Source organism: Corvus moneduloides, chromosome 2 (genome assembly GCF_009650955.1).
Source record: "Corvus moneduloides isolate bCorMon1 chromosome 2, bCorMon1.pri, whole genome shotgun sequence".
Classification (NCBI taxonomy): Eukaryota; Metazoa; Chordata; class Aves; order Passeriformes; family Corvidae; genus Corvus; species Corvus moneduloides.
In genome coordinates, this window is record NC_045477.1 from 96,415,997 (window position 1) to 96,435,735 (window position 19,739).

Genomic DNA, 19,739 nt, shown 5'->3' on the forward strand with positions numbered 1-19,739 from the left:
GTGATGGAAGCATGCTGCTGAAGGTCTGTTTTCTTAAGGCATGCCATAGCCCTGATGCTGTTTGGACAGGAATGGAGAATTGTGGTGAATGAAATGGCTGTGTGGCCAGGAGGAATGGGTTGGGTTTTTATTTACAACATTCAAAGAAATTAAAAAGGAAAAAATTTCCTTGTTAGGGTTAATGCAGTGAAACAGAGAAAAATACAGAGCTTTTTCAGAAATTGCTTTCTACCTGATGGAATCACTTCAATTATTTTAAGTCAAGGAAATCCTGTGTTTCCTCAGCAGCTGTTGCAGTAAAGATGACTGGTCACTTTGCATATATATTTATATTGCTGGAGGTTCTTTTTCACTTTATTACTGAATGGCCCTTTTCAAATAACAGATATTCAGTTGGTTAAGTGGCTGGACATTTGACATCATGTTTCCTGAAATCTTGCATAAAAATATATTTGCATCAGAGATGCATGACCATTATTACATCAGTAGGAAACTTACTAAAACAGCAGAAATGATGAATAAAAATGGCAGCATACAGGCTGTAAGAGAGGAGACTGGTTTGCCAGCAAAGTTTGATATCAGGGATATTTTGGCATAAGACATAGAAGCAGTCTGAAAGCAGACCACAAATTCTGTTTCAGAAACAAGGCACTAAATAGGGCGATCACAAATATACCAGTAACAGTACAAAAGTGCACAAAAAAAAAAGGATCCTAATTTTGGTTGGAATAGGGAAAAGTAAGATGGCGCTTAGAAAACATAGGGGTAATTCATATAAGGGAAATAATATGAAAGAAAAGAAACTGAGAGGTGGAAGAATTAGCTTTGCGATTTTGCATTTAAAAGTTGGAAAATCCTCCCTCTCTCCTGGGCCTCTGGAGGATACATGTCAGCAGACCTGTGTTTGTCACATGGTGGGGGACATGTGACGTGTTGTGCAGGACAGGCACAACCTTAACATCAAGTATCAGTAAAGAAACTGGTGGTCTGTTCTGGCTGTAAGATGTTCTCTTTATTTTTAAATCCTGTTGATTACAAGACAAAGGGAAGAGTGGACCTTGTCTTTTGGGCAGTATGTCTTTTAGACAGGAATGGCACTGACAGAGTTCATGTACATTTTTGCCATTAAACAAGGCCATTAATTCTGAGCTTCTGCTTCAGACTTTTTGTTAAAATTGAGATACTCAGTACTCCAGCCCTTGTGTGTTGTACAGTTGTGAAGAAAGCCTGTGCTTTGCTTGGTCCTTTCTCTGAGCTTTTGGCTCCAGATAAGTGAATTTCAGGACACATGCCTTAATGCTTGTTATTTTATTTACCATGGGCCAGTGATAGCTTTTGGGCTGGCAGTGATTTTCAAAGTTGTTTCTCTCCTCCTATTTGACCCTTTTCCAAGGGCTTTGGAGACCAAGCAGGTGACCTGCCACCTTTGTAATTCCGCTTCAGAATTACAGAAAATGATGTACTAGTAAAGTACCTACTAATTGTCTGAACAGCTGTGTAATTCATCTTGGCTGTCTTCATATGACAGAACTACTTTTCATGGGGGTTTTTGCTGGGGTTTTTTTGTTTGGTTTTTTTTTAGCAGTGAACGATCAAAGGTCAAGTCTTCTTGTGGTTCCTTGCATGAGCTTTCCAGCTCTTGGTAGGTAGTGTCAGGTGTTACCATAATAAGGCATAGGAAAGTTACTTAATTACTGTCATTTCATTTCAAATTGTCAGGCTTTTTTGCTATTCATTGCTTCTTTAGTTGGTGTATTTTAATGAACTTCAATGATAGGATAAATGCCTCTTGGGTCATCCTGATATTAACTGCAATAACCCTGTATGCAGTAAGGTATGGTTTAATTATTTTTCTCTCCTGTTATGAGATGGATTTTCTACCTTCAATTAGGAAACAGGAGAAGTTGAACTACATCTATGAACAGATGGAATTAGAGCTCCTGATGCTGCTGTGTTCTCTGGGAAGACACAGCAACAATATAGCAAAAAAGAGGGTTGGTGAAGAAGTGTCTTTCAGGAGACAGGAGAGATAAATGCCAGGAAAGAGGGTAGCTAGCCTTTCTGTTCTGGGGGATTTTCCAAATGGGTCTAGTTTGCAATGACCCTCCAGAAATTTAGACATCAAGCTAAAGTAAATTGGTTTGGTTCATTATTTACCGAAAGCCACAGCTCAAGATAAAACAGAGCTACTGAATTGGTTCAGTGTTTTCAAAGCTGTTTATGTTGATATAAACTAAATTATACAAAAAGGTAAAAATATAAAAAAGAAAATAAATTGAATCAGTTTTTTTATTCAAATGAAGGACTTGAATAGAATGGAATTTTTTCTTTTGGTTGGTTGGTCAGTTGGGGTTCTTCTGTTTGTTTGTTTTAGTTTGGTTTGGTTTGCTTGTTGGGGAAGGTTCAGTCAGAAAAGAAGAAAGTAAAGCTCTGTTTAGGTTTCCTTTCCCCCCAAGATATTCTCCCTTTCAGGAGAAGGCTGGGTAACATGTCCACCTGGAAACACAAGTGTACACAAATGTACTACAAATGTAGTACCCAGATCCGCCAGTCTAATTCCACTCTTGCAGTTCATTGTTAAGAGAAGGGCTCATGATCTCATTCTTTCTGTCCGTCTTCTGACTTCTCTTTCTCAGTTGAAATAGCATTTCTCAAATCATACTAATGTCAAAATTGAGACACTCTGTTGCTTTGCATGTATAGTACTGTCAGCTGATCGATGTGAAATTTTCTTCTATAAATCTAGTTATAAGTAAATGTATATGAATTCCTGGAAAACATTGTACTGTAACAGTGGAGGGCTGTAAAGCACCAGAAAAATTCTTCAGGACTGTGCAAACTAGAGGAGGGACACTGTGTTAGACTGGAGAAACAGCTGTCTGACCCAGATGTTATCAGAAAAAAAAAAATTATTAACAAATGGCTAACCCTGAGATACAGAGATATGGTATTCTGCCGTGCAGAGAGGTACTTCATATGCATCCTTCTCAAAAATCTTGCTCAGTGTCAAAATAACTTCCTGCTCTTTTGTAATAGAAATTCAAACAGGTGTAGCACAAGGCTGTGACAATCCCTCAGAGGCTTTACTCCCAGGAAATGTTTTGCTCCCCAAAGGTTAATAGTTACCAGGGCAGGGGGGGACGTTTCAAAGGTTCTTGCAACCCCTTTCTCTGCTCAAGTGATGCTCACAGTCAGGAGCCCTGTGATCTCCAACATGGTTCTGGTTCTGAACAACAGCTGGTTGTGCTGCAAGTTTTAAACATTTCATGTAAGCAATCAGCTGCTGAAGAACATGCTTCTATTTTCCATATCACAAAATGAAAGAGTAGTTGGCTTTCTGTCCTCGTTTTTGTTTTCCTTTCCACAGTTGTGGATTTGTGTTTCGTCCACAGGCCAAGTCTGTGTGGTTCTTGGCAGGCTCCTTGAACATTTTTCTACTGAGTTTTTATCAGAGCATCTTAGTCTGGGTTATACATGAAATAATGCAGAAAGGCTCAATAAAGAGAAACCTGTACTACAGCCTTTAATTAATGCTCTCTGTGTGTGCATGTAAGTGATAGGCGATAGGCGAGCTGCAGATGCAGTGTTTAATTTTGAGGCTCTGTTGCTTTTTGCTCTGCAGTGACATTAATAAATAGATACAGGCGAGCATTTTAGATTTCATTACTGCCTGAAACGCCTTTACTTTTTGGCTTGCCCCAGTTCATTTATGAGGCGTCATCATGCTCAAATTAGAAAGAGACTAAGCTGTATGTCAATGCTGAGAACTATTGGATTATTCAATTACTGTGTTCATGGAATAAAATATTCAAGAAATATTGAAGGAAAAAATCCTTAGATAACCTAGCTACATAAAGGTTACATGTTCAGGCATGGTTATAGTCCAAATGGAAGGCAGTGGGCTGGGATTAGGGCAAGGGGCAGCTGCAGGGTTGTGCATCGTGGCTGGTGTTTTTTTGGAGTGATGAACACTGCCCTGGACCCTCTGGTGAACTATCAGTGTGATTTAACAGAGGAGGAGAAAGAGGCTCATGAGGCATTCCAGGCTGAGATCTCCCCAGCAGTTTACAGGGGTGCTGATGGGTGCAAGGTGGTGTTCCCAACCAGGCCTGGGGACCAGGAAAAATCCCATAAGACTACACTGATTTCTTTGTCACCTGGCAGCGCTGGGAAATGGAAAACAAATGGCACATGGCTGATTCTGATACCTTCAGTGTGCTTCTCATTAGAAAATGAACCTTTTTCTTTAGCTGAATGACTTAAGAGAGGAGCTAGTCACAGTTTCCATGCTGAACTGAGCTCTGGGTTACCTAAAACTGAATATCTAAATTATTTATATTGCCAGGCCTGCATTGGCATCAAGCATGGGATTAGGCTGTTTTCTTCATGTGTAGGCTAGAGTCACTGGTTTGAACCAAACATAACCTTATTAGGATTATGTCTGTACTTCCACTTCAAACTTTGGCCATCTTTCTCCCAGGAAATCTGTGTTTGTTTTATTTTAACCACAGCTCCTTCATGGTAATAAACATTCCTATTTAGTGAAGAATTTTATATAACTGAGAATACTCTGGATGGTGAAAATTTGCCTTCTGTTGTCTAATAGACCGTGCAGAAGTAGGTAAGTCAGTCAACAGCAAAATAAGTATTACAGGAAACCAAAGCATGAATTCATTAATTTTAACAATAATGTTGCTGTTTTACACCAAGCTTAAGTGAATATAAATGTAACTTATTGAAGAGTTACTGACAAAAACCATCTGTGCAGGTTTTTCGAGTCGTGTCTGTGCTTAAACTAGCTCTGCATTCTAAGAAGAAGCAGAAGTGGCAGCAGCAGCAGCAGCAGCCGACCTTCAGCTGACTCCCAGCAGCGTTTCCCCTTTCAGCAGCAGCAAGGAGCAGCCAGCGGCTCTGCCGTGGTTGTTTGGAATGGTGGTAGTATGTCAGACCTTTTATTTTTACCACTAACACCATCTTCCCGTGTTTGTTATCAGCGGGTGGTTTGGCAGGATAGTTCAGATTCGATGCTTTGAACAGAGGAATGGTGAAATGAGCTAATGCTTAATAAGGCTAGTTATCCCTTCACTGTTATTTGCAGTACTGTGGTTAATAGGGCATCAATACTCAGTCTAAGAAGTTAAAAGAATGAAACAAAAAGCCCATTGTCTCCATAGTGATGAAGGTAATTAAAAGAGAACAGGACTGAGAGGTTCCATATGATGTAAATCATTATCTTTGGGCTTTTCTTATGCCTCAGACCTTTTTCCCCAAATGAAGTTGACAAGTATTTCTGCTCTATAAATTTGGTTCACAACTCGGTGATGGCTTTTTTGCTAATCAAGAGGTGCAAAAGGTTTTTGTTATGGGCACTGATTTTCCAAGAAATCGTAATAATTTGCAGACATCTGCCTTCATTTAGATGCACAGAAGGAAAAAGACGATTTCATCTTGCTTCTTTATTTGTGATGGATCTCTGTTTTTGTTTAAAAAAAATAGAAATGTACCCAGGGAATAGATCCTTAGGGAAATCACCGGAAACAGTTCCATGTTAAATTTATAGATCCAAAAATGTTATTCTTGGCCTTTCTTGAAATGCTCCAGTGGGATGTCTACATGAATATCTCCAAAGGTAAAAATATTGATGAAGCTAAAGTGATATGGAAAACTGGCTGGTGTAATTATTCATTAAAAATTTTTAAAGCTGCTGCGAGCATTGAATCCCAAGTCATGCTAGCAGCTGCAAGACAAAGCGGGAGACACTCCAGTTTCGAGAGATATTGTCTAAACCGTATTTATTTGACGGATAATGACGTAAGTCAGAGTTGTTTCCGCATCTTCTGAAGGATCTTGAAGTCAGACTACCTGTATTTTTTGTTCCAATTATTACCAAACTTGACTCACATGGGCAGAGATCATTAAACGTGTTTTTAATGCTGCTCCCACCCCCACACACCTCCAAGCCAAGGTCAGAGGCCATTCAGATAGCTGATTATTTCATCTCCCACCCTGCTGCACAGGCAGTGTATTAGAGCGGCACTAATGTCTGTGCTAAGATTAGTAGCAAGCCACTTCTAATCTTAACTTGCAGTTGGACACGTCTGACCTATAAAGCGTAGGTGATGAGAAGTGATGTCAGATTTAGTGGCTTTCCTCTGCTAGAGTGGAGATTGTCAATTTTGTGGCATTTAAAACTGTTTCTTCTCTGCTGGGAGCAATGACTTACGGCAGCAACTAAAGTCTATGAAAATGCAAACTGACCTGCAAATACTCGTCAGCAACCAGGCAGTTCCCAGCCTTAGAAGTGAGCACATTAAAGGAGGAGGCAGTCCACTTTCTCCAGGGCAAGGAAGTGACTCTCTCTGCTTGTGAGGATCAAGTTTATCAGGATCATTAAATTCTGATGTCAAATGAGACTTTTAAGACATGACTTACTGAATCAGCATGTCTGTGGAAAAATTTAAAGTATTAATTTTTTTATAGTTTCATACCACCTTCATAACACTATGATTTCTTTTTTCAAATGGTGACACAAAATGGTATGTTTGAAGCCAATGAGATCTTTTGATGAACACTTTCTCTGATATTCTGTATGTCTATAAACTCCAGGCTGGAGCATCTCAGATTCAAGCAAAAATGCAGAAGATGTGTTTTGACATGACTGACTTCCAAAAGTCATGCCTCTCCAAACTAATAATTATGTTAGATACGATTTTTCATGTTAGTTTTGCAAAACATTGCCGTATAATCCTATGACCTTGCTTCTTTTCCAAAATACTGCCATGGAACGCATGATAAAATTTCATTGTGTCACTTGTTTAATGGCATCACTTGAGTATATGGGAATGTTTCTCAGTGTGCTACTAGGACTGCATAGTTTGTCAATAATATATCCACTCTTTAGTTCAGTCTCACAGTGATCTTAATCTTGTTACATTCTGATGTTGGGGTAGCTTCAAGCTTCACAGCCCAGGCCTCTCTGTATTGAGCTGTGTATTGGTGCAGATACCCCTTTCCCTTGTATGCACAAGTCTGCACAAGTGTTATCAAGCATTTTCCACAGGAAGCCTGTTAAGGTGTCAGTGGCTCACATGGTGTCATCTACTAAAAGATGGCCTCCTGTCAAATATCTATTTCAGTTTTTTTTAAAGCCTGAATATAATAGAGCCAGATTCCTAGCCTGTCTCAGATGTGATCCTGGTTCCCATGTGAAGATGCTGGCTGCAGGTAATCCCCTTCTGAGCAAGGAATTCCAGAGCATGTGGTGCTGGAAAGGTCAAACTCATTTGCAGGGAGTTGTGTTTAACTGTGAGATGCAGAAATGAGCTTCATTACTTGTAATTAATCCTCATGGCTCTTGAATGTCAGTTTACAGACACAGCCGTGAAGGTAGTCCATGGAAGATAATTAATATTTGTTATTCCTGACTTTGAGAAGACTCTGGATAGCAGTGTTTATAAGTCCTTCCTACTGGGAGATCCTATGAGGAAATTCCCTGATTAAATCATCAGTGCTGTTGTCTCTGCCTTAAACTGTTGTTTTACTGTAATTACTGCCCTTTCACAACAGAAGGGCATGGGGTGATATGGTGGAAGACACACGTTGGCAGATTGTCACAGTTTCAGAGAAAATGTCCTTCCAGGAAAGGTTAATGCAGTTATCAGGCAGGTTAATGCTCTGGTGTTCCCTGAGGGCTGTTCATTGATATGGGTACAGGGGGGGGGGTTCCTCTATAGTATTTTTATCTCAAAACTATTAGGCTGCTCAAAGAGAGTGAATGAAATCTAAAAATACATGTTTTATTACCAGCAGAAATTTCTCTTAGAAAATATAGGTCAAATTCTCCACAGCCGTCAGTGTGAAGTTAGAACAGCTAGTTGTAGCTGAAAGTAGAAAATATTCTCAATTCTGTGAATTTCACCTTGGGTTCAGATGAGATTTTGGCTCCCTATTTGCGTAGCAGCCTCTGCTTACAATCTTACCGTTCTTTATCTGTATTGTATTGTAGACTGAACTGAAAGATTAAAGAAGAGTGATTTTCTTGGTTTGTAGGTCCATTATCAAACTGAGGACATAAACTTATTTAGTGTTTTGATGTTGATGTGAAGCATTTTTCAATTTTATGTAAACTCTGCAGCTTAAAAATACTCATGAAGACTGATTTTTGTGCAATTTTACGGTCTGCAAACTGAGACATTACTTAGTACCTCATACAAAATTTGACCCTCTATAGTCCAGCTCTTTCGTTTCTTCCCTTCTGCTGTTTCTGTAGGAGAAACAAATGCACAAAAGGCTTCTTCACATGCTAGAGTTTTTAGAAAATGTTTCTGGATTCATGTAGGTACTCACTGATTTTTGGCCAGTTCTTAAGATGAAGAGTTTTCTCGTTTGAATCACAACTTTCTCTCATTAGAGTGACTCTAAATTACTGTGGAAAGAGGGAAAAGCAGTAAGTTTTGGGGAAATACTTCTGTTAGTGAAAGGGCTTTTTGAATATGAAATAGCTTATTTGATATAATGCTGGTATTTTATTTGTACTGGTTTATGAACTAGGGTTAAACTTCTTGGCTATGAATTAGAAAACTTAACTGCCTGAATTTTAGTGCCATCTTTCTGGCAAGCGTTCAGTGATCCAGTGAAAAAATTTAATCTTTTTTCTACTTCACTGGTTTGGCCATCATAAGCAATGTTATTAATTATGGACTCTAAAGTAGCAGCTTTCTGTCTTTTGTGACCTAGTACTCACATTGTCAGAAGTGCTGCATTTCCCACCTTCATGGTACTAATTAGTATGTTTATAATGAGCCTCCGCTCCAATACTGTAATCCTCATCAGTCTACACACATGACAGCAACTTGCATATCTCAATGGCAGACACAAAGTCAGGGAGCTGAATTCTCTGCCATGTGGAAGTTGGCTATGAAAATCCACTTCTCTCTAATTCTACCCCAAATGTATTGGTGTTTTATTACTACCCTTTCTTTATGGATAATGGGTTACAAACATTGGAGAGTTTTTCTGCAGCGGTTTTAAGAAGCAAGGAGTAATAGTTTTGAGCAAGAAAAGAAATGGATAGATGGGATAATAGTTCTAAAGCTAGCGAATGGAAGGATTTGATTTCCAAGGTTTGCTGTAAAGTTTGCTCTCAGAGTCATATGACAGCCATAAATGGCACAGGGTGCAGAGCTGTAATTTCTGCAGGGAAGTCATGTTTGTCAGGAGTGGCTTGTTTGCCAAAGTGTCAATATACTTTGACACCTAAAAGCTGACAAACTAAAACATCATGTTGTCACACAAGGAATATGGTTGGAAAAAGTGCATGGTGGAAAGTGACTGAAAAGCAAAGGAGAGAAGAAAAAAAGCTTTGCCAGCAGTATACTGGGATAATTCCATCCAGTGGTTAGCATTATGGTTTTGACAGTCCTCATTACAGGATGGATTGTCTTGCAATGCATGCAGCATCACCCAAGCAAGGTGCAGCAGGTATGGGCTGAGCATTTGGGATCAAACAGAAGTTGAACTTTTGGGGTCCCCCTGAGTGTTGACACCTGCCACTGGCTTTCCCACATGTTGTGGTGCTGTGATGCTGGGTCCTCTGCACCAGCAGGATTTATTTGGATCCACAGAGATGGCTGGTCTAGTCCCACTCACCACCAGCCTCCCTTCTGCCACCTCTCAGAAATTTGCTTCCATTGAGTTTGGGGCAGTGATGTAAAATACAAACTTCCCATCCGATTTATTTCTGTCTCAGAATTTAGAGGCATAGGACCTGAAGCTTTTTTTGCCTCTGGCTTAAACATTTTTATGCTTGTCCTGCCAGACTGCTGCTAGGCAGGGGTTCCATATTTCCTTTCCCCATGTATTGCTCTCGGTGCTTTTTCTCCCTCTCCTTTCCCTTTCCTGCCACTGCTGGGGTTGGCCAAGCTGCATGAGGGAACAAAAGCAAAGGGAAATTAATTATACTTCATCTTGGGTTAATTTTCATATGGGTTAGTTCCCTGATCAGCTCACTGCACAGCATCCAAATATTCATGCTGGCAGGAGCAGACGGGAGAGGAAAGAGCAGCTGCAGGTGGCGAAGAGGCCAGAGCATCCTCTCCAGCAGCAAGGCTGATTTACACTGGGGCTTTGTGCTCCTCTGTCACAGCATGTTAGACAGAACTACCTCAGGAGGTGGGTTTATCACTAGGATGTTGCACCGAGCACTGGGACAACCAAGGCACAGAGGTTGCACCCACCCACAGAAGGCTGGCACTGTCCTAGCCCACCTCACCAAGGATTGCCATGATCACCTTCCTTCCCAATTTTCACTGATTTCTAGTTTTTTGAGTCATAGAAGGTATAGACAAATTCTTACTCTCAAGGCTTTTTAAAAGGAGCTGCACTTGGGAGAAACTTCTCTTAATAAGGTCCTGTCACTTTTCAAATTCTTTTTAGAATTTTCCAAATCCATAATAAAAAGAAAATCTGCAATTTTCCCTAATAATAACTTCTATATGTACTTAATACTAGGTTATTATTCATGGTTTTATGTTCTTATACTGTGCGAACTACACTTTACTGTGTGACACCTTTTATAAGAAATTCTACTTTTTCCTTACCTTTTTTTGTGAAATAATGCACTGTAGTTCTAGAGTTTTATAATTCCCTGGGGACTTTTCGAGTATCTAAAAGATGAGCTTGCTGTCAGCCTTCATACCTCTGCCTTTTTATTTGAAGAAACTATTGGCATCTTAATGTCTAAGCTCAGGTAGAGGAATGCATTCATAACAAATTTCATACAAAGCTTATGCTAATGTATATTGGATACGTAATAGTAATAAGATTTCTTTAGGTAAATAATACATTTATCACTTGCAAAGCACAGACTTTGAGGGAGTTTCTTAAGGAACAACTATAATACTGGGTTCTTGGGATTAGCTTGTTCTTTGATTCCTGTCAAAAGTGCACGGTGGTGCAGGGCTTTTTGTTTCAGCACCAGGGATGTGATGTGCACAGGTGCTGTGCCTGGCATAAGTGCTGGACCCAGCGCTCTGACACGGGGGTCTGCCCCAGAGCACTCTTCAGTTTTGACTGGTTGCCAGCCCCAGCACTGGTGAATGATCACCCTGGGGCAATGGGGGACAGCAGAGGGCCCTCTGAGGTCCCAGTGCCCACTGAACTGGGGATGGGTTTACACGGTGGCTGGTGGGGCAGGGAGCTGGGATTGTTACCACTTGTGTAGCAACATGGTGGGCAGGGCTGGAGTGGAAGGAGGTCCCAGGAGAAGGGACCCTGCTGGCCACCTCCCGCTGCTTCTAATGGATGGTGGCTCTTTGCAAGTCCTCCTACAATATGTGTGTGTGGTATCTCCTCATGGGTTTGTGTACATACATGTCTTAAGGCCAGCCTGGTTTCACGGAAACTCTCTAACTTATTATTTCCTGGCCAGCGGTTCGTTAATGCAAAGTGTGTGCATGGGAATGCAGAGGGCTCCTGATCTGCCTGGTGCCTGGCAGCAAAGTTAAGTGAGCATGAAATCATTAACACAAGACTGCATTTGTTTGGAATTGCAGTATAACAGAACCCTCTTGCAGTGACCGTAATGTTAATGGACATCAAGAGGTTGCAAGTGCTCAGTGGAGTGGCATTTTTGGGTATACGCTATGCCTCGTGCAGGCAGGGCTGGTCTCCTCAGACCAAGGCAGTTGGTATCAGAGGATTTTCTCGAAGAATCTCCTTTCCATCCACATCCACCCTGGCAGTTTTTCACTAGGTCTGGCAGTTCTTTGCTGCTTTTATTCACAGATGAATTTGAAACTGACTTTTTCCTGAGAATCCCCTTTCTTATGCAATTAAAAATAATGTCATTGAAATAAAAAGTATTCATCATGTTTTCTGTTGGTACTTGTTCTGGGAGAAGCCTTGTTTAAAGCAAATCCTACAGAGGCTTTTGCAAAGGTCTGAAGAATGAAAAGTACTTAGTGAATGTTTTCCTCATGTAAAAAAAATTCTGTTGGCTTGGTATAACTCTGTGACTTGGCCTGAAAACTCTGAATTTATTTGGCTCTGCTGGTCTTGGCTGCAGCATGCGTCTTCTGCTAATCTTGGAGAGTTAATGAATTAAGTGCAGTTACTTATTAAAGCAGCTGCACAGTGCTGACATCGCAGGGACCTTTGCAGCCCCGGTGCTGGCCTCAGGAGGCAGTGGGACACAGGAACCTGGTGCTGGGGTTGCAGGGGCCGGTGTGGGGCAAGGGGAAACTGTACCAAGGCCAGTGAGGACCATTCCCCAGCATCCATCTTTTTTTCACCACCACCACCTCCTTTTGTCATCGTTATTCCTCTGGTTTTCATTCTGTTCTGCTCCACAGCTTACCTTGCACCTGTAAAAGGGGTTGTGTGTGCCCAAAAGTGTGCATGCTTTTTTCCCAAAGGTGCATCTCTCTACCAATCCTGCCTGTCCCATATCCTTAGATGATCATGATTACAACAGAAGTGTTACTAATAAGCACTTAATCTACCTGCAAGTCTTGTGTTACAACTGATGAGGTTTTGCAGGAGCAGCAGCTGAGGGCTGCGAGACATCCCCCTGCATGCCTTCTTTATGTCTGCTGTACCCCTTCAAGGCCTTTTTATATGGTACTTGCTTTTTCTTAGGAAATCGATCTTTCAGCAGGATGGTTTAGTCAGCATCAACTCTTTGGTGAAGCCTCGAAGAACTTTGTATGTCTATAGAAAGGGGTTTGGTTTATTTTTCATTTTAATGTCAGTTGTTTTCACATCTAACAGATAAATGCCCCCTGCACTGGTGCAGCTCCCCCCATTTTTGTTGAGAACAGCAAAGCAAACAAGAAATTCTTTTAGCTAGGAAAAGGTCTAGGAAAAGTACAGCCTTTTAGTCTGAATCTAGATTTGCCAGTGATATTTCTATGTCTTTTCCCCCTAGGTTGAAGCACATTATGGCTGGAAACCTCTTTCCTCTCCAACAACCTAATGTTTTTAAATGAATCATCTCTGAGCGCTCTTGGGCAAATAAGAAAGTCTTCCGGTATTGTTTAATTTCCTTAATCTCAGATAAATTTTGTTTCATTTTCCTGAATCCAATCCTTCTCTAATCTGTCAGTGTTCTCCTCTGATGGATGGGCAGCTGTTGGGACAGGTCACAGTACTTGGCTAAGGACTTCACTGCTGCCATAGATCCTCATCCTTTATTCCTTAATCCTTGCCAATACACCTGTGATTTTTCATAGGGCTGCAGGGGTTTACTGTAGTTCAGAAGAACCTTCCTTATCAGGCAGCTCAAGATGACTTAAATAATTGGCACATCCACAGTTGTGTTTATCCCCCTCCCTCTAATTTTAACTCTTCTCCAGCTGTTACTGAAAATTGATTGGTATTTTCTTTCAGATCATTCATGAAGACAAGAAGCAGTTTTGTAACCAGATCCCTGTAGGCCCCATTAAAAAAGCTACTCTCAGATGATGGAGCCCATTTATGATTAAAGGGGTTTCATTCATGTGTGTGAACTCACTGTCAGCTGCTTTTTAATCGATTTGGCATCGGCTGCATTGATTTTGTGTAAGTGCTTTTAAAAACAGTCAGGGTTGCTAGTTATGCATGCATCTGGGTGCTGTACAGAAGTCTGTCCTGGGATTGTAGATTGCTTCTGCCCATTGTTTTGTCAGAAAACAGCAGCAAGTTTGCTTGACTAGATCCATTTCCTGTAAAACCATGTTGATTAGGATTAATTAATTATGCTATCATCTTTTCATTAAGTGTATAGCTTGGACTGCTGTGTTTAGAAAGTAGTGTTTCTTTTGTTTTACCAAATACTTAGGATGCTGAGTCCAGCTTGCAGTTTATTATATGTTGGAAATACAATTTATTTGTTTCTCACAGGCTTTCATCCATAGATTCAAGAGTGTATGGAATGAAGAGTGTATGGAGTGATTTACTAGCCAGGCCATTCCTGAGTGTCTGCCTTTTCTTTATTTCTCGATCCATGTCCTCCAAAAAAAAAAAGTCATGATACATTATGGGTTTTAAAAGGGTGTTTTTGTGTGTTTGTTCCCCGTAGTTCTCTCTTCTGTCATCTTTCTACTTGCAAGCTTGACAGACTGTTTTAGCATTACTGATTGCAATAACACACCAACCAAAATCCATCCATGAAACAGAACTATAGTGCTGATTTCAAAAGCTTTAACAAAAGGCGTCCCATCTGGATTATTTAAAGCTCTCGTATGGTTTGTTTTAGAGTGTGAAAATTGAAACGCTCCATTCTGAGAACCCAGAAGTAAAATTGGGTTTGATGTACAGCGAACTCAACAGTTGTTTTCCAACACGCTTGTTTTTTCTGTTCTTCTTTTTCTTGGTTAGTGTTATAATTCATAAATAACTGAGGATGCCATTCCATTCCCTGTAATTTTTATTTTTGTTACCTTGTTTATGCTGTATTAAACCTTGAATGAGACCAGAACTTATGTGGTGGTGATAACTCTGGATTTGATACTGCTCCAGACTATTTTATTTTATTGATTGAGACATTTATTATTTCCATTTCTTTGCTAGTTTTATGATTACCAAAGGTATTTTCTGTTTAAAATACTAACAAAGTGCATTGGTGTGGCACTTTCCATCCATTGATCTGGAAGTATTTTCCTAACATTCCTCATGGATGGAGGAGGCACTGTTTTCCTGATCCCAGCAATTAGACACAGATAGGATAGATGTAGGACTCAGCAGGACTTCATTACCCTTGCTTTTACCTTACTTATCCAAGTCTGTGACCTAGGACAGGGGAGCTGGAGAGAACAGACTTCTGTGTCATTAGACAACTTATATCGCACTCATGTCAGATAATTTTTTATATTAAACAGTTGAAATTTCCGTGCTTTAATTAGTCCAATGGCATGTATTTCAACCTGAAGGAGTAACTCCCTGGGCCAAAATAAATCAGGGACGTTGCTTCAGGTTGAAATGGTGTTTTGGTCATTGAGTGGTATGCTTTTTGGCTTAGCTTGACAGTAAAACACAGCAAAAAGAACAGTTTTATATTTGAAGTGTTCCAAGCTTGTGTTCCTGGCATCTGAAGAACAGAGGACTTGGCAAAGGAAGCTGTGGACACATTGAAAATGTCAGTCACTCTTCTCTCCCCAAGTTTATATGGTCTGTTTTGGGAAATGGACTGTGCAGTTGCAAGTACACTGAGAGTGTCAGTCAGTGATGTTTAGTACAGAAGTCTCAGGTGGCTCAAATTCAGGTGACACTAAAGAACTTGAACATTGAACCAATTAAATAGTTGTACATTTTTGTTAAACTTACAGTAGCAAAACACTTCACCAGTCTGGGACATGAACACTGAGATTTAGTTCTCAGAGGGAAAGGAGATGGGAATGTCACTTAGCAGTGCAAACCTACCTTAAAGCTAATTTTTTGGGTTCTATATGCTTGTAATGAGTGAATTTCCTTCAAAGCTCTGCTTAAGGCAGGGGGTTGGGGAGGATGTATTTGGGCAGCATGGCTTGTCCCAGAACTGATGGAGGTAAGCAACAGCAAGGCACCAGCATTTTCCTACAGCCAGTGCTGCTGAGACTCAGTCTCTGTGCAAATTTGTGCTGTCTCTCTCATTTCTTAGTGCAACCCTGAAACAGAGGGAAGAGACCTGTGATGTGACAAATGTGGCTCTGGTATGCGTGGGAGCAGCACTCGTTTCAGCAGTACAGAAGTATTTCTGCCAGCTCCACATCTTTCCCTGCTGAGCTTTACAGTTTTGTTTTGCTGTGCACGTGGCTTCATGCCTTGTTGGAAAGCCTTTCTCCCTGCAGAAGCATCCTCCCTGCTGATGCTTGCTGGAAGCATTTTGTGGTACCTTAGGGAGACCCTTGGGTTTTAGTATGGTGGTAATGCATATATAGCACAGGAAAGTGGGAAAGAGTTTATCTGAATATGCAGTGCTGACTAGTTTACTTGTCCAGTTTCTTCTTTGCTACTACAAAAGAGGTATGGTGACACTAGTTTCTACATTTTTTGCTCTCATTCTAAAAGGAGAACATTAGGTAGATTTGTGTCAATATAAGATCCTCCTGAGCATGTCTCCTTTTTAAAATATTAAGAGCACAGAAAAAATATGATTCCCTTAAAACAATGTATCTAGTCCATTAAGGCAGAATTTCAAGATATTTTGTCTTGGAGAATACTGACAGAGGTGTGTCCAAAGAAGAGATGACTTGCAGTGTCATTTGCATTGCTGTTTTAGTGGACACCCTGAAGAGAAGATCTTTTTTGTGTTAAGGATAGTTGCTCCCTACATAGTAACATGATGAATTCAGTGTTTTTCGTGTTTTCTGCAAATACAGCAATGTTGTTAATACCATTTTTGATGAAGGAAGAAGCTGATATTACTCATTTGTGCACAGATGATTCTCCTTTCCTCACCTCCCCTTCACCAGAATAAGTATATAAAGTACCACCTGGGTGTTTTTTAAATACAAATTTTCACATGGTTTAAAAGGTGGGGATATTTTGAACTGATACCTTTTCATCTATGGATATCAATGAATGGGTAAAACTGTGGTTTTTTCCCTAGCAGCTGGCAGAGAAAAGAAATTGAGGGGAAGAAAGGTCAACAATTAGAGAGGAGTGCCTTGACCTCTATTCCAGACTTAAGTGAAAAAATACGAGAAATATCCCCTAAACTGCCCAAACCACCTGTGGATAAGTGGTGGCTGTGGTAGTTAAGCTGTCATTCATGAAAACTGAAGAAAGGCAGAGAGATGGCTGTTTACTTTAAACATCTTAGGGAAGAGAGGATTTCCATGACAACACAGAGTTAAATGCTAGCACTGTATAATAACAAAAAAAGCCTCTTTCAAGATATCTCACTGAGTCCCCTGATGGAGTTCCTCTGTCACCTAAACAATTTAAGTTTAGGATGTTGAACAGGGCATGTATGAAAGGAGTTAGCAGAAAATCTTTGAACCTGTGGAAATGTGCTGCAGCATCAGTACCTTGCCTTTATGGTCAACCACTAGTACAGAAAGATCAAGAATTTTTGCCAGTGCTTTACTGTCTGGTGTGGGCATGTCTGTTCCAAGATTTGCCCCCTGCAGAATGCATTAAATGCTTCCTTTACAGAGATGTTGTGCAAGGGGTGATCAGGCATTGGAACAGGTTGCCCAGGGAAGTGGTGGAATCGCTGTCCCTGGAAGTGTTCAAAAAGCATGTAGATGGCACTAGTGGCACTAGGGACATGGTTTACTGCTGGACCTGGCAGTGCTAGGTTAGTGGCTGGACTTTATGGATCTTAGAGGTCTGTTCCGACCTTAACGATTGAATGATTCTCTGATTTGTGTCCCCACATAAGTCATAAACACTCTGTGTTTTAAAACCACTGTTTTAAAAAGTAGCAAATTCCCAGACTTTTTTTGTATAGTGGTTTTGAAGACATCACAGCCATGGATTTTTTGGGAAATAATGCTGAGGTAGGCAAGGGAGTCAAAATCCACACAGTACAAAGTAGTCTGGTATGTGCCGTCCATCCTGTGTCATTACATCCATCAGCTGTATGGGAAGAGTTCTTTTATAGGAAGAGTGACAATGGCCTGTCCTGTGACATATAGTTTCATTTTCCTATGACAAATTTAATTAACAAGATGGGAAGTTTGGTGCATTTACATGTTTTGGAATACTGGTGAGAGTAAGCCAAGATATGGCTATCACTAATCAAGGCAAAAATGTTTTCCTGCCAATGTTTTTGTATGCTGTTGTTGTCAGCCCTCAGAGTGAAGGGGTTAGAAGGAAAAATCTATATCAGACCTTGATAAACATCTTTCATTCACATATTAATTGCGGGAGAGGTAGTGAGACCTGGAGATTTTGGACTAGTACGTGTGTGGTCAAACTTCATCCATGTGCAGGGTACCTTGCTCCTTCCCAGCTGTCCCAGGCTCTGTCAGTAGAAACCTTTTGCACTGTAGAAACCTTCTCCCTGCAGTTGCCCTCCTGATATAACCACAGTTTCACCTTCATATCCATGAAGATGGAGACTGTTAATCTAAGTCAAATACACCAGAGAGCTGCTCGTTTGTAACACATTTAACCACCACCACACCATTACAGTGTTTGGACAACTGGACAGTAAAAATGTTGTCAGTTGCCAGTTTTTTGTCTGCCAGTTGTTTTAGTCCCCTTTTTCTCAGGAAAGACTTCCTGAGAGTGAGGGGTGATTTTACTTTAGAGGTGGTTGCAGGGCTGTACAGCCACTTAAGTCCCTTTTTGCCTGCCAGGTGGGTGCTGCATCTGACCCTGTCCTCTGCTCTCTTCTTCTCCTCTTTCTTTTTTTTTACCTACTCTTTCCTGTTTGCTACTTTCTTTTAATAGTCCAGTGTAACTCGCCAAGACCAGCAATGTGACTGGAATACAAAGACAAATTAGAAGCAGTGCTTTCAACTTTCTGCTCGTGGAGTTTGCCAGGTCTTGCTGAGATAAGGCCACATTAACTCTCTTTAATGACATTTGCTAAATGCTAATTTGCAAGAGAGAAAGGTGGCCAAGGAAAAGCAGGTATTCCTCTTTGTGGGGACTTTTTTCCCTTTGTGCTTTAAGTTAAAAGGATTTTCAAAAACAACTTAAGGTCAACTACAACTCCTTATTTGTTCCCCAAAAGAAGTGTAATATCCTTAAACACCACTTGAACTGTGATCTGCAGATATATAGATATATGGATATATGATTTCCCCTTTAAAAACAGTGTTATTAAAAAGAAGATACTGAGCATTTTTTAACTTGTGCTTTTAATAGAACCTAATTATTTTATGTGAATTTAATTGTTAATGTACTAAAGCTTTGTGTGTGTGCACTGCTTGTTTAGCAGGAAAAAAAAAAGCAAGGAGAGCTTGATATAAAATCCCAAACTGCGATTAATAGCACATTTATTCATTCTTTAGTTCTCTGACAAAGAGCAATCAACTGTGAAAAAAAATGGTTTAAATCAAGACAAAGCAATTCTTTCTTGCCCCAAAAGAAAGAGAAAACCCCATGCATCTTGTTCCAGTGTTTTCTCTTTCTCTGTGTCACATTTCATCTTCAAGCTCTGAAATAAAAGCAAATGAGATAAAAGCCTGGGTTAGAAAACCAAAGAGGAAGGGTGAACCCATTGCCTTTTTACTCAGTTGAAGATAATTATACCACTAACCCGAGACGTGAGAGGCTCAATTCCCTTTACTGCCTAGGGGAACTTGAACCCATTTCCAGGAACAGTTCTTATAAATGTGAATGGGAGCGGCTGATCCCAGAATACCCTTTTTGCTTTGCCAATGGTGTTCCCACTTCACACAGCTTACTTAAATATTCATTAAATGAGGAAAAAAGCAAGCTCTCTGTAGTAGAGGTGGATGTAGAGAGGTGCTCAGGGACCCCATGGTCCTTGGCTCACCAGCTGCTGCCGAACAGCCACCACTATTGCATGGGGGCTGCAGCATCTCCCAGACCCCAAAGCTGTCCCACTTTGGGGACTGGAGGCAATGCACTTCCCTGTGCCCACAGACTTCTCTATTTCCTCCAAGACAATTAGGGGTCTGTTAACACACAACCACATGACTGTGAAAGGATACTGCAAGAGTGGTGGTCGTGTATTCACCCATTTCCTCTCCAGAGGGACAGCTGTGCTTCGGTGACATGCAGCAGCCTCAGCAGATGGAGGAGGCTGAGCTCTGCTCCCTGGCCAGGCTGGTGCTGCCTGGCCACAGGGTCTTCAGTTGGGG

At 40.7% G+C, this 19,739-nt stretch overlaps 1 protein-coding gene across 1 annotated transcript in view; it reads left to right on the plus strand.

Annotated features, from left to right (window-relative positions):
- SH3RF3 (SH3 domain containing ring finger 3) overlaps window positions 1-19,739 on the plus strand; it is a 244,917-nt gene that overhangs the window by 52,399 nt on the left and 172,779 nt on the right. The window lies entirely within an intron of this gene.